The following is a 14,923-nucleotide window of genomic DNA, read 5'->3' as shown; positions in this document are numbered from 1 at the left end:
GAGGCCAAGTTGAATGAAGCGCAACTGTTGATGTACTTGGCAGAGGCCAACTTGAGTGAAGCACACTCATTGCCGAACATTGGCACGAGCCAAGTTGAGTGCATCACACTGATTGCCGGATATGAGTTCAAGCTGTCAGTTACGAGTGTGTGTGCAACACACGCATGCCAGAGCAAGTTAGAGACACTTTATAACCGAGTTTGGCATATCCTAACAGTTCAAGACAAGTGTGGCGCCATTCTGCAAGCTAGCAAGAAAGGTAGCAGTTAAACAAGCATATAGGTGGTTAGGGCAACTGACCATGGACAGATGGTTGTTCATAGGCCGTGCAAATGAGTTGCACACGGATTGGTCTGGTTCTTGGCATTATGAATAGGCCAGATAACCTTTGCAAATGTAAGGTCTTCATGTATAGGGAACCACACTGCAGTAGAGAATGTTTTGTTATAGGCTTAGAATGAATAAGCTTGTAAGTGTTAGTTGGACAGAGACTTTGTAATCTTCCCCTTAAGCTAATAAAAGTGAGTTTGTTGGCTTAGATGTTTGCCTTAGTATTTTGTTGATTTTAAAAATGCTTCCCAAATTCTGTGAAGCGCAGCATGGCATTAATCCCTCTTTGTGGTATGGGATGCTAGTGAAGGAAAAGATAAAATCGAAGTAAGTCTTTCGTTGCATAACTTAGTGAAGTTGGCTGTTTGCATTTGTGCAAATTTATAAGGGTGAAATACGAGTGGGTGATAAGAGATCACTAAACCACTATATTTCCGGGTCATAGTTGCGCAAAAATTTGCTTGGAACATTTGCAGTTGTGACAATTCGGGTATCAGAGCACAAATTTCTTTATTTTGGATTTGTTTTTGGAAGATTTACTCTGTATTGCTCGAGTTTTTGTACCTGAAATTGTTAGATCATAATGGCTGGTAAGAAGAGTGCTTAACTGATAGGGTAGCGGACTTGGAAGACGGGATTGGCGATGCGGTACGCCATCCTAATGATGCTACAATGATGGCTCACATTCAAGCATTCGACACTTATGCTGCTGATATGCTTGTTGCAATCCAGGCTGCATTTAAGAAGCATACTGATTTGGAAGGAAAAATCGTTGTTGTTAAGGCCATGTTCGCAGACTCCATGAAATATCTAACTGATGAGTTAGGCGTCTTAAGGAGAATGGTAGGTACGATGAATTCAGAGCATGCTACTACGGGTGGTAGTAGCAGTGGGGACTTTACGAAAATTAAATTTACTGAACCTAAGGCGTTTTATGGCGCAAGAGATGTGAAGGCATTGGAGAATTTCATGTGGGACATGAATCAGTACTTCAAAGCCTCCAGAACCCCGGAAAAGCAAACGATCACTCTTGTTAGCATGTACCTGGAAGGTGATGCGAAGTTGTGGTGGGGGACAAGAACTGATGATGACTTTATTACTGTTCTTCTATGCATCGTGACATGGTATTTCATGAAAGAAGAATTTAAGAATCAATTCTTACGAATCAATGTTGCTTGGATATCCAGAGAGAACTTGCATAATCTGTGGCATATCGGTACACCATGGGAATACGTCAAAATGTTTTAGTATCTGATGCTAGATATTCACAACATGTTTGAGGAAGATAAGCTTTTCAATATTACGTCTGGTTTGCAAGCATGGGTTCAAGCCGAAGTGAGAATGCAGGGTTCCAAAGACCTACCTTCAACTATTGAAATAGTGGACAACCAGAAGGTCAAGGATAAGAAGAACCAGAAGTGTAAGGATAATGGAAGTAGCAAAAGTTCTGATTCTAAGGAGAATAACTATCAAAGGGATGATATTTTAGCTGCAAAGAACAAGGATGGTGGTTGTTTCCTATGCAAGGGTCCTCACCTTGCGCGTGATTGTCCTAAGAGATAAAAATTGTATGCAACAGTCATTGAGTACGGTGGTGAGAAAGATGAGAATGATGAGGTAAAGCATGTTAATCATATTCAACTATGCAACATAGTAGCACACAAGGAAGCAACACGGCATAGGCTGAGTGGCGCTGGCCTAGTTTATGTGAAGGTTGGCATTCAAAACCATCGACTCTAGGGCATGGCCGATACGGGTGCTTCGCACACTGGTATGAGCTTGTCCATGACAGTGTACTTGAGTTTGGAAGTATACCGGGCTGATCACTATATGAAGACAGTGAATGATATAGCTAAACTAATCAAGGGGATGGTTGTAGAAAATGTTGAAGTGGGAGAATGGCGTGGCCGAATCAGTATTATGGTGATGCATTTCAATGAATTTGATATGATCCTTGGTAACAACTTTTTCAAGGAAGAAGAGGCAACAATAATGCCTCACCTTGGTGAGATTTTCATACAAAGTCCAAGTGCACCTTGTTTCATGAAATGTGTAAGGAATGTTAGTCCGTATGACATGAGGTGCGACAAAGGAAAGGCACGTGAGTTTGCTCATGTACGCTTGTTCGAAGAAAGCTTAGCTGAGATTCATGAGGAATTTGGATATCATATGGATCTTAGTATTCCTTGTTTGCCGTGACTGACCTATGCACGAATCAGGGTGTAGTAGGGTAAAAACTGATTCTAAAGATAAGAGTAAAAGTGGGTAGGTCTATGCGAAACTAGTCTAGACCTTAAACAAATGTACTGCACAGGAGTACTTTAGATTTTAGAGATCAATCTGTATAATTCTGGCCTAAACCAAGAAATGGTCGTTCTAGTCTTGCTTCAGTCACAAAATGAAGGAGAAGGGTTGATCTTTGAAGGGAAACTGAGAAGGTGTTGAGATCAGAGAGACATGCTCTATAAGGTTTGGTTGTTTATGAATTTTCTCAAAAAATGGAACTTGTTGCAAAAGATGGTAAGCTGTAAGTTCTCTGTATTCTCTGGAAACTTGTGTTAGTTATTTGATAGATAGATAAAAAATATATTTATATCAAGTCATAGTCGAACACCCTGATCTCATAGGAAGTGGGAGTTATCGAGTAGTGGAGATGTGTGAAGGTGGTAGAAACCGTGCCCTATTGTGAAGGTAGGACCGGACGGTTGTGTTCACACTTCTCATTTACTCGTTAACTGCCCGCTCTTCCCTTCAAGCCGTCACTTTCTCATAATGGATGTATTGCACACCGCATGTTGTAAACCGCCAAACCAATACCCTGATGAACATCCCCCATTTGTGACATGTTTGATGTCTCGAGTATTTTGGTAGAGAGTAGCTCTTAGCAGTGATTTGCATGACTAAGGCGTTATAAAACAGTTTTATGATGACTCCAAATAAACCTTCCAATGGAAAATTTATAATAGGTATATCTGGGCATAAGCTCAAGCTCCAGTTTTCCTCCTCTTACAGGAGGATGTCCATCTGACGAGGTGTCAACACCAGCATTTCCGACTCCTCGAACGACTCAGAGACCGCTCAAGTAAGTATGTATCTTGATATAAGTATAAAATTTCTGATTTATAGATGAATGAATGAGAGCTAATATGAATGAACGAGAAATTTTTCCGAAATACGTCACCAGAAAATTCGGAAATTCAGTCTTTTAGCAAAAACGCTGTAAAATCTTCATCCAACATCATATTTTTGCAATCTACCCAAATTTTCTTATGCCCGTGAAAATTTCCTAGCTTAATACAAAAAGCTTTTTGGGTTTTGAGCATATTTATGGGTCGAAATCGGTGAAACGGTAACTTCCAGGAAGTTTCCAGAAATGTTTTAACTGTCATGTAGTTCGATGTTTTGGGCCACATCTTTTTGCTTGTTTATCCAATTACTGTGAATTTTCGATATGTTGTAGAGTACATCCATACGAATACAATGACATATAACTCAAAATTATATTCCTTACCAATTTCTCCCAGCTCGTTGTCTTATACAGGGAAGTGTAAAATCACCTCAAGCGAGCTTGCTGTAAAACGTCTTTTTTGTGAGCTTACGTTATTTTCTTATGTCTTCGGTGTATAATGAAGAACTTTGATGATGTTAGTTCACTTATATCTGAATTTTGTGATTTCCATTTGAATTCCACGCTTAAAGCAATCTAACTTATATAATTTTCGTAATAGGTGCAAAACGACATATTTGAGGATAACAGAACTAATAACGATGGCACGAGCAATATTGTAAACCAAAATGGTGAAATAACCATCTCTGCACTTCAGGGTCATGAGGATGTTGCTACTAAAGCCGTCTAAGTGACCAAAACTCAAGTTGTTATCGCTTCAGAGATTGAAGAAACCGGTCCAATGGTTGAGACTCGCATGGTGATGCACGAATACCCTAATGCAGGGATGGTGTTTTTGATCCTCCATTCAACGAGCCAGTCCTGTATTATAAATTAGTTGGTGGATTTAGCATCTCTACCGGGTATGCTAGCTTGTATCATAAAATATGTGAAAGGTATGGTCATATCGTAACCACGAAAGATCCCGAACGTGGTTACTTATTGATAATGCAAGTAGGATCTATCTTGCGTATTATATATGATATACGAACCAGGGATAGAAGTACTGTTACCAAATATGTACTCTTTAATCGGGATACAACTTGGAAAATTCTGATAGACTTGGTTTCAATGTGAAGTGGCTTCGTCGGAGAATTGATGCCATCAAGAAACACGTGATAAGAATGTACCTTTTCCCAGTGATGCTGTGAAGGAGAAAGAGGCCAAGATTGCCAGATTAATTGAAGAATTAGAGCTGGAGAAGGAAGCTTTGCAATATTTGAAGACGACAAAGGAGCAGAAATCTTATTTTGTCAGTTTCCTTTAGTTTCCCTTCTATGATTTCTTGAACTCTGAACTTCTATGAGAGATGAGAGGTTTTATTTTGGTTTTGATTTTCTGGTTGGTTTTGTATAAGTGAATGACTGTGTGGATTTTCTTTTGGACTTGATATTCCGCAGTATTGATCTTTCCCTGATCCACTTTTATGTGAAAGTAATGTATGGCTCCTTAAGTTTTCTTATGTTGAGCATTTCCGATTAAATTAATCATTAAGGTTCCTTTGTGGTTAATTTAATTGAGTTTTCTGTATATAAATTCATGTTCCATGTGATTTGTTAATGTCCAAAAAAATTCTTATTTTCTTGTAAAAGTAAGGTCGTTCTTGTTGTTCTTTGGGAAATGACATTTTGTGGGGGGGAGTTCTTAATTGAGCTTGTGCTTAATTGCCAAATCTTTGTGGGAGTGCGGCTGTGGAATATTATAGGAGTTTTTTTGTATCTTTATAAACTCCTTGATAAATACATTAAGTTTCGACTATGTGAAATCATCGAAACAAAGTTAATATGTTCTCTTTTAGTGGTGAGTAATCTCTTTGAGAATTTCATTATGATCCCGCTAGTTTTCGTGCCTTTACCAATTTATATTGACAAAAAGGGGGAGAATTATTTGGTAGTTCACACTCCATACATATGGTTTACGGATCATTATGTAAGGGGGAGTGGTTTTCATTGTGAGATGAAGTATAGACTAAGAGGGAGCGATACATATCACCATGATATTATTGTCTAATTTGTGATACAATTGAACTTTGATGCTGTGTGATAATACTATGACACTGTATAACAATAATCGAGAACATCTTTTTTCTTATTGTTATGGCTACGGATCTTCAACAACTATGATGCTGAGTTGAACACGTTCAGAATCACTGAAGTACTTGGAATGACGAAGAATTCAAGGAATGTTGAAAAACCAAGGAAATCAAGCATTTGGATGAGAAGCAACAAAGTTAATTTATTTTGTAATCCACATGTATTGATAGTTTTGTCACTAAAATTGACAAAGGGGAAGATTGTTAGAACACTCCTCGGTCGAACTCGCAAGCGTTTCTATCTCAAGCTTGTTTGTCAAGTTTAGTTGTCAAAACTATAAGTCTAGATTTCTAGTCTACTTATAGATATGTCTCGGAGGATATAATGTGCAGTTGAGCTTTAGATTTCACGACGTTCATCAATTGAGGAATTGAAAATACAAATGAAAGAAAATCCTAAATGCACTTTAGATGTTTTGGGCGTTCATCTCTCGAACGTCTAATACCTCAAACGATCAAATATGTCATACATCAAATGCTTTGAGCCAACTTTCTTATATTACTGCCACACTTGTCTTGCCATTCATGTCGACCAACTTGTAGTACCCATTGATGCGTGTTGTAACCACAACAAATTAATTAAGATATTTCCCACTAATTAACTGGTAATATAGCGGTAGTAAGAGATCGTTCCCACAGAGAGCTGTGTAATTGATAGGTTATTTGAATTAGAAAAAAAAAAAGTAAAAGACAATGGGGGATTAGTTGTAAGATAAATAAAAAGAAACAAATAAGAAAATAAAGGGATGATCAAGGAATCCTTCGCCGTTACCAAGTGATAACTGGATTAGAATACTTATCTATCTTTCGTTAGAACCATTCATCACCAATCGTAGGAAAACATCTAGATCAATGTTATCCCCAAAACTCCTTCTATCACTGGATACAGAAGTTCTCGACTACCAGATTCTATTCAACGAACCACCAAGTAGTAGATCACTCAAGGTGTAATCCAATCGAATGCTTTAAGCTTTGTGAATTTAGGTTGATCCAAGTAGTTGAACTCTTAGATCAAGGTCCACTTTCTGATGTTATCTTCACTCGCAATAGCTCCACAGAACCCCTCTGCAAGGTCTCGCGATGTCTACTTGTGTATAGAGTCAATCGACGATTACTTATCTCATAACTTCTACTAGCTTTAGAACAATCAATAACTAATCTAGTAGGCCTCCCAAATCAATGTAAGAATCATTCAAAAACCCTAAATATAGAAAAGACAAACGATGATGATAAAAACTCCGAACAAACTTGTATAATAATAAAGCTTCACGTCTAGAACATTGAATTCATCCTTAATAAACAAAGGTTTAACAACTCATTATTACACAATTACCCGGTTTCCCCCTAAAGGGGTAAACCCTAGAATATTTTATGAAGAACAAAAGTATAATATGAGATGTGATGTCTTCTAATTGTTGTGGAAGTCCTCTTATATAGTTTTCATGAGATCTAGATATAAGAATCCATCCGGGATCATGTTTCCTTGATTTGGAAGTCAAAATACGTCAAAAGGGACCTCATAGGTTTGTTTCAGTCGGCATTGTCAAATACCCTAAAGGAATGCCGAAAGTTGGTGTCTAAAATACACCTTCTCTTCCCGAAATAAGGTTACATTCGGTATTGCTTTAGCAATGACGAAAGTGGTGCTGTAGATTGCCATTTTTCGTCTCAACTGTTTAGGCCGTAAGTTCTTCGTCCGAAATCGGAATGACCTCATTCTTTCGCCGTTCTCTTCATAATTGAATTCTATTCAAAATGGTGATAAGAAATCCTTAATTTGTATGAGTTGAACTTGGTATTCTAGTCCTTCTTATGTTTTCGACCTTCTTTGCTCCTTCTCGTCGCACTTCTTTCACTTCTTTCGGCTTTAGACACATGGATCTTTGAGAACTCCACTTTATAGCTCTTTTGCAGCCATTTTCACTCTTCTTAGGATGATTCACCTTATTTGACACATAAACTAGCAAATAATCATAATAACAAGTAATATGCAAGAATTATAGCTAAAATAAGTATGGAATTGACATTCTAAACATGTAAATTAAGTACTTATCATCCATCAACAACATATTTAACAATCATGAAAGGTCATTCCCAGTTGGAGTTCCTTGTAGAATGAAGATTACACTTAGTTGCTTTGAGAACTAAATCTCCTCCATGAAACTATTTAAGCTTAAACGTTCTTGCCATGGATATCTTCTGCTGGTTCGGTATTCCTTTTATAGAGGGGTTCCATGCTTGTGCAGTCATCGAAGCTTTCCGATTTAGTGGCACATGTGGACACTCGTACAAGGACATGAGGGAGTACATAATATATCCTTTGTGTTTAGACATCATTTAAGCAATGAATATTTCAGCTAGACGCTCGATTCAGAGAGGTTCCATATCAACCAATTGGTAAAATATTGTTGTGGTGAAGCTACCCATTCATAAAATTATTTTCAATATATGAAACCAATAATGATTAATACTGCAAAAATCATCTTACAAATAACTTATAATTTAAATAAATAAATAAATAAATCTAAAACGTTGCTAGATGAAAATCGTTGGCAATAGCTATGTCTAATCACAATAATTCTTATTCTAAACCCTAGTTATCCTTCTTAAAACACAAGAATAAATTATCATAAGAAGTTTCCTAGACATTAAGACCTTTGAAAAATTCTATATCGTCCCCGAACTCCTTGTCGTCAACAAGACAACAACCATTGGAACATAAGGTTCATGAAGAAAGGAGTCAATTCCAACAAACCTTCTTGACTGATGCCGAACCAGGGCCTTCTGAATTTCAAGAGTTCTTAGAACAATAGCCTTTATTTTTTGAATCTCCTTCCTTGTTTCCTTCAACTCATCAAGAACACCATAAAACTTCTGAAGATTATAGGGGATAACCCTTGGTTTCTTCATATTCTTCCTTTTCTCTTTAAAGTTTTAGAGGAATGAGATTTATCTATTCCTTCACGATTGATGGCTTAACAATCATATTAACATCTTTTCCATCTGAAGATATGATGCTTGGAGTCTCCATTCAAATATGGAATTATGAGAGAAATACACAATTAAAGCTCTACAAGCAATCTTGTGATAAAAAGAGTTTTCAGGGAAGGAAAAAGGAATGTAGGGTTACTGAACCTATATACAGAGTAGGATTCACGTGCGACCAATTCATAACCCTGAAAAAGGTAGAATTATCGATTTTAACCCTCTTTCAGTGATCAGAAGGGAAATCCTTTTCAATACCAATTTATGATATGAAAAGATTAACACAATTCCAGAAAAACACAAAGAAGAAAGAAAAAAAATAAATAAGACAAGAATTTTCTTTTCCTAAAGCCTGATCTGTGCTCATCTCTTGTCTCTTTAAAACCGGGCACATGATACAAGATGCACCTTCAACAAAATTAAGCTGTGTTGGGGTGAACAATAATCTGACCACCATACATTTCTTGTACGAAATTCTTGATACCCTTTTTCACATAATGTTTAGACCTTGTTCTTTTATGTAGAGGTCTATTTTTTTCTTTAGAAATTATCTTCTTCAGAGACGTGTTGAGTTTGCATAACTCAGATGAATTCGATATCTGAACAAGTTTGAGATTGTTTGCTAATCGATTTGCTCTCTGTTGAAGTTTGTTGACATATCTTATTTTATGTTTGTACTTGAAACATTTAGAGAGTTCATGGCTCTTAAGAGTACAATAAAAACATGTTAATTTGGAGGATGGTTCAGACACCATAGCTGAGCACGCTGCTAAACAAATTGAGGTATCTGAAACATGTGAGATATAATTTTCAGTAGACAGGGAAAAATCCATTTTATCCTCCAAAGTGGTTGAAGAAGTTTCTCCAGGAAGAATATCAAGATTGATGTACGTATTGCTACAATTGTCAAAATCAATATTTTCACCAAGGAGCACAACACTTGACTTTTCATCTTCATTTAAATCATAGTGATCAGACATTTCGTCATGAGTTGCAGCAAGACCTTTGTTCCCAGTGTATTTTCTACGATTTGGACAATCATTAGCAAAATGACCAAAACCTTTACACTTAAAGCACCGTGGCGTATCCTCATCATCAGTATCGACGGTGTCCCTTGATCGGTGCCTAATAATGCATATTTCTAGATCATTTTGTTATCTTTTGTTACATCCTAAGTGTTTTATTCGTTTAATTTTGCGTCAAATTGTGCATTTTCGAGACTTTAATAATTATATCTGGTAAATACTAATTGATGTTTGTCTGGGTATGTAGGTGAACTAGGAGAAGTGTGGTCGGTAGAAGAACTAAATAGAGTGGAAACGTTGCAACACGATGTGCGGAATCTGTAAGCAAAAGCAGAAATATGCAGCCGTACTGTTGGACTTGCCTGAGTTAATGGAGCAAACAAATGGCTAAGAAATGGGTCAAAGTAAAAGCCTAGCACGTGAGAAAATGGGCATGGAAGACAAATTCATTGTGCGGAGCTGTTCACATTTGGAAGTAAAGAAGCAAGTTTGACTTGAACACACCTAAGCTGGGTCTTTATGTTTAACATCCAAGGGAAGCCATTTATCATATTTTCCGGTGAAAGAAAAGTCACCCACCAATTTCACTTTCCCATTTCTTCCTCTCTGTAATCCCAATCCTCTCTACTGCCAAGCCACCAGCACCTACCGACCTCTCTTTCTCTTTGGCTGACAAACCCATTCTGGACTTTCATCTTTCTCTAAATCAATCAGATGTTCAATTCGTACCTTTTAATTGGCCGATTGTAGGAGGCCTTCTATACGATGACTATTTGGCCGATTGTAGGAGGCCTTCTATACGATGACTTGCATGTATTTTGTCCGTCACAAGCTTTGTCCCAATTTTTTTTAAACCACAATTTCATAAAATTTGGATTATTTATGAGACAATCAAAGAAATTGTTAATTGTTACTCAATTTCTACCAAGCATAATCAAACGAACAGATTTCATATTCAAAGTACATCAAAAACTACATTGATTCGATCATAATCGATCCATTTTAGTATCATTTTCGTTCAAAATACAAAAGAAAAAAAAAGACAAATATCTCTACTAATTTGATGGAACTGAAGCTTTTATAATTTAACCCATTGATTTTCAGCTTGAAAAATGATCATGTTTGATCAATTGCAGAAGAAGATAATATAAATTGCTAAGTTACGGATTTACACTAGCAGAGATTCGGGTGAAGAAGAAGATGGAATCTGGGTCGAAATCGATTCAGTCACGGGTCACTTACACATTCAACACTGAGTCACCAATCCAATTTCTTCTTCTTTTCACGAGAATACATAAAAATTAAAATCTTCAGAGAAGATTTGAACTGCATAAATTTAGAAGACATTGAATTAAAAAACCCAGTGATATTTTCTGTTGGATGCCTTTCTTCTATAACTTGTTGGATCAATCTCTGCTTCTTCTTGTGCATTTTAAACTTTAAGTCCAAACTGCATTGGTATCTTAGTTGGATTACAAGTTTCAAATCCTGCTTCTTTCAGAATTCTCCTTGCATAAGCTTCTTGTTTAATCTGAATCCCATCTACTCCTTGATGGACTTCTATGCCAAGGTAATAAGTGAAGTTTGGGGATGGATCTTCTGTAGAAATTGAAGGGAAAGGATCAATTGTTATCAGATCTTTTTTCTGAGCCATGGAAAACGAAACCACTATTGTGGGTGCAAAACAGTTCACGCCACCATCAATACAAGTTCCAATCCTCAACGCCACAAACTACACAGTATGGGCCATGAGAATGAAGGTACTGATGAAAATCTATAAAGTTTGGGAAACAATTGATCCTGGTACATTGGACCCAGACAAAAACAATGTTGCCATTGGATTACTCTTTCAAGCAATACCAGAATGTCTTGTTTTACAAGTTGGTGAACAGGAAACTTCAAAGAAAATTTGGGATGCAATAAAGGCACGTAATCTCGGAGATGATCGAGTTAAGGAAGCCCGTCTGCAAACCTTAATGTCTGAATTTGAAAGGGTGAAGATGAAAGACACTGATATTATTGATAGCTTTGCAGGAAAGCTATCAGAGATTGCCTCAAAAGCTGCGTCACTTGGACAATCCATTGATGAAGATAAACTAGTAAAGAAGTTTCTCAATAGTTTATCAAGATCCAAGTATATTCATATCATAGCTTCTCTCGAACAAGTCTTAGATTTAAAGAAGACTAGCTATGAAGATATAATTGGAAGATTGAAAGCATATGAAGAAAGAATCCTTGATGAAGAAAACAAAGGAGTTAAAAGAGGAGGTCAAAATGCTTAAAACTGATAGAGGAGGAGAGTTCACTTCCTTAGAGTTCAACAAGTTCTGTGAGTCAAATGGAATCAAAAGGAAACTCACAACACCATATACACCACAAAAAAACGGAGTGGTGGAGAGGAGAAACAGAACTCTAATGGAGATGACAAGAAGTTCTTTAAAGGCTATGCAGGTACCTAATTATCTATGGGGAGAAGCTGTACGACACTCCACATACCTAATAAACAGGATACCTACGAAAGCTCTGAAAGACATGACTCCATATGAAAGTTTGCGAAAGAGAAAACCAAACATAGATCATTTAAGAGTGTTTGGTTGCAAAGCATACGCAAAAGTTGATTCTGCAACTCTTAAGAAACTGGATGATCGATCTCAGACTCTTGTGAATCTAGGAATTGAGACTGGATCCAAAGCTTACAGATTATTCAATCCAACAACGAAAAGAGTGATAGTGAGTCGAGATGTGGTATTCGATGAAAAAGCAAACTGGAACTGGAAAGAAACTAATGATGGACCAAGTAGGGATCCAGGAATGTTTCACATGAGATGGGGTCAAGTTATTGATGAAGGCGAAGGACCCATAATCATCAATACCAATGGAAACAATGATGTTAATCAAGAAGAAGAAGAGAATAATGAAAACACTGAGAATAACGAAGAAGTAGAAGAAGAAGAAGAAGAAGAAGAAGAAGAAGAGGAGATCGATGAAATAACTCAACCCATTCCACTGCGAAAATCAACAAGACAGATACAAAATCCACAGTATATGGAGGATTATGTTCTTCAAGCTGCAGAAGAATGTGAGATTATGCTACTTTCTGTTAATGATGAACCAAGGAATTTTCAGGAAGCAAAGGTCTCGACTAAATGGACACAAGCATGTAGAGAAGAAATTATCTCAATCAACAGAAACAAGACTTGGTTTCTAGTTGATAAGCCAGGTGGGGTAAAAGTGATTGGTCTTAAGTGGATCTTCAAAATAAAATGGAATGCTGATGGTACTGTCAACAAATATAAGGCAAGACTTGTAGCTAAGGGATACGTTCAAGAATCAGGCATAGACTTTGATGAAGTTTTCGCACCAGTTGCTAGACTAGAGACAATTCGTCTCTTAATAGCAGAAGCAGCATCAAACTCATGGGAAATTCACCACTTAGACGTTAAGACAACATTCTTACATGGTGAATTGCGAGAAGATGTGTATGTTGAACAACCAGAAGGTTTTGAAGTAAAAGGACGAGAGCATAAGGTTTATAAGTTATCAAAAGCTCTATATGGTCTAAGACAAGCTCCTCGAGCCTGGAATACAAAGTTAGATCAAATCTTAAGAGAAATCAGATTTGTTAAGTGCTCTAAAGAAACATCAGTATACATAAGAGAAGAAAAGGGAACGCTTCTTGTGATTGCAGTCTATGTAGATGATCTATTTTTGAATGGCAACTGCAAGATGAAACTTAGCTTATATAAAGACAACTCTCTTTATTGATGTTTAGAAAATCTCTCAAAACTAAACACAAGCTCTAATCTTGCTCATATGATCAACCACAACTTTGGTGATCATATATATATAGAACTATGAATTCCTTTTCCTAGTCCTATTACCTTATTACATGTCTTTCCTTTTCCTAGAACTAAATGACTTCTAATTCCCTTAGGATTACATCAATTGACTTTTCTTATCCTAACCAACTTGTTAGATATTATCTTAGGCTTAATGTTGAAGTTTATCCAACATTTTCCACTCTATAACAATTTTGGATGGATCATCATCTCTTCATTATTTTTCCTGCTGTGAACACCATTTTTCTGGTAGAAAATTCAAAAGGACAAGATCATTGGATCTTGATTAAAACCATAAAACAGTAAAAAGGGGGTAACATATGAATAAGGAAATAAGAGATTCACACAAATAATTAACGTGGTTCGACAACGGTGTGTCTACATCCACTGGTAAATGAAAGATGGGTATTATTATTTTTCATTGGTGTTGCATGATTGATTAACTCCATTAAAAGTGAAATTCAGTAAGAGTGATGGGGAACGAAGGTATTGGGAACGAAGGCTCTTCAACCTTCAATCTCTACTCCCCTTCTCAGCCAACCTAAAATCTCCCCCTTCTCCTCTTTATCTTCTCTGTTTTTATAGGGAAAAGGGATACTTGTTTATTAAAAAAATGATATTTGTTTAGTTTCTAAGCACTCTTGAAATTGATGTAGTGTATTGCGTTGCTTTATTATTATCTTGCTCCAGCTTCTAATCATCCTCCACGTGTCTGGTTACTTCACGGTGTACACACCTGCAAATCATTCAAACAATGTAAAAACCATCGAAATTTTTAGTGAGTTTGACATTACAAACACAAAGTTATTGAGAAGAAAAATTGGAAAACAGAGATCTTAAAAATGAGAAAGAAGGAAAAAAAAAACCAAAAGAATGAACGAGAAGAGGAGAGAAAAAATGTTGTAGATTACGATGAACATTAAGTAGGCAAATTTATCACTTATGAGAGGAAGAGATGAGAAACCAAACTTCAGCACTCGGTCTTTTTTTTTCCCATGTGAGAGAAACTACAGGTGGTTAGTCAAAATGTGGCATGTTTATCACTTATTAGTTCACATGTGTCCCTTGATTCCTTGAACATTAAGTAGGAAAATTTATCCAACTTATATTTGGGTGAACAAACATGATTTATTTAAAGCTCATTGTAATCGTTTTTTTAGAACCCTATTACTGGGGCTTAAAGGGTTGACCATTTCGGGGCTTAATTTTTTTGGATTGGCAAATTATAAATAAGGGGAGACTTGAGTGATTGAAAAGTCAGATTTATCCTTTATAAATAAATAATTTAAAATCAAAACCTAATACTAATCTTAATCCTAAATCAAACCAAACATCAAAATCCATTCATTTTCTTTATTCTTCTTCTTCTCAAAAAAAACTCTCAAAAACCTAATAATATCTCCCTCTCTTCCCCATTGATTCTCAAGATGGCAGCGATCCGGCCGGTTGAACCCTGATTCTGAATTAGGGCAAGTTATGGATGTTC

This window comes from Papaver somniferum, chromosome 11 (genome assembly GCF_003573695.1).
Source record: "Papaver somniferum cultivar HN1 chromosome 11, ASM357369v1, whole genome shotgun sequence".
NCBI classification, from domain to species: domain Eukaryota; kingdom Viridiplantae; phylum Streptophyta; class Magnoliopsida; order Ranunculales; family Papaveraceae; genus Papaver; species Papaver somniferum.
The sequence above is the reverse complement of the archived record's forward strand: the minus strand, read 5'-3'. Positions refer to the sequence as shown.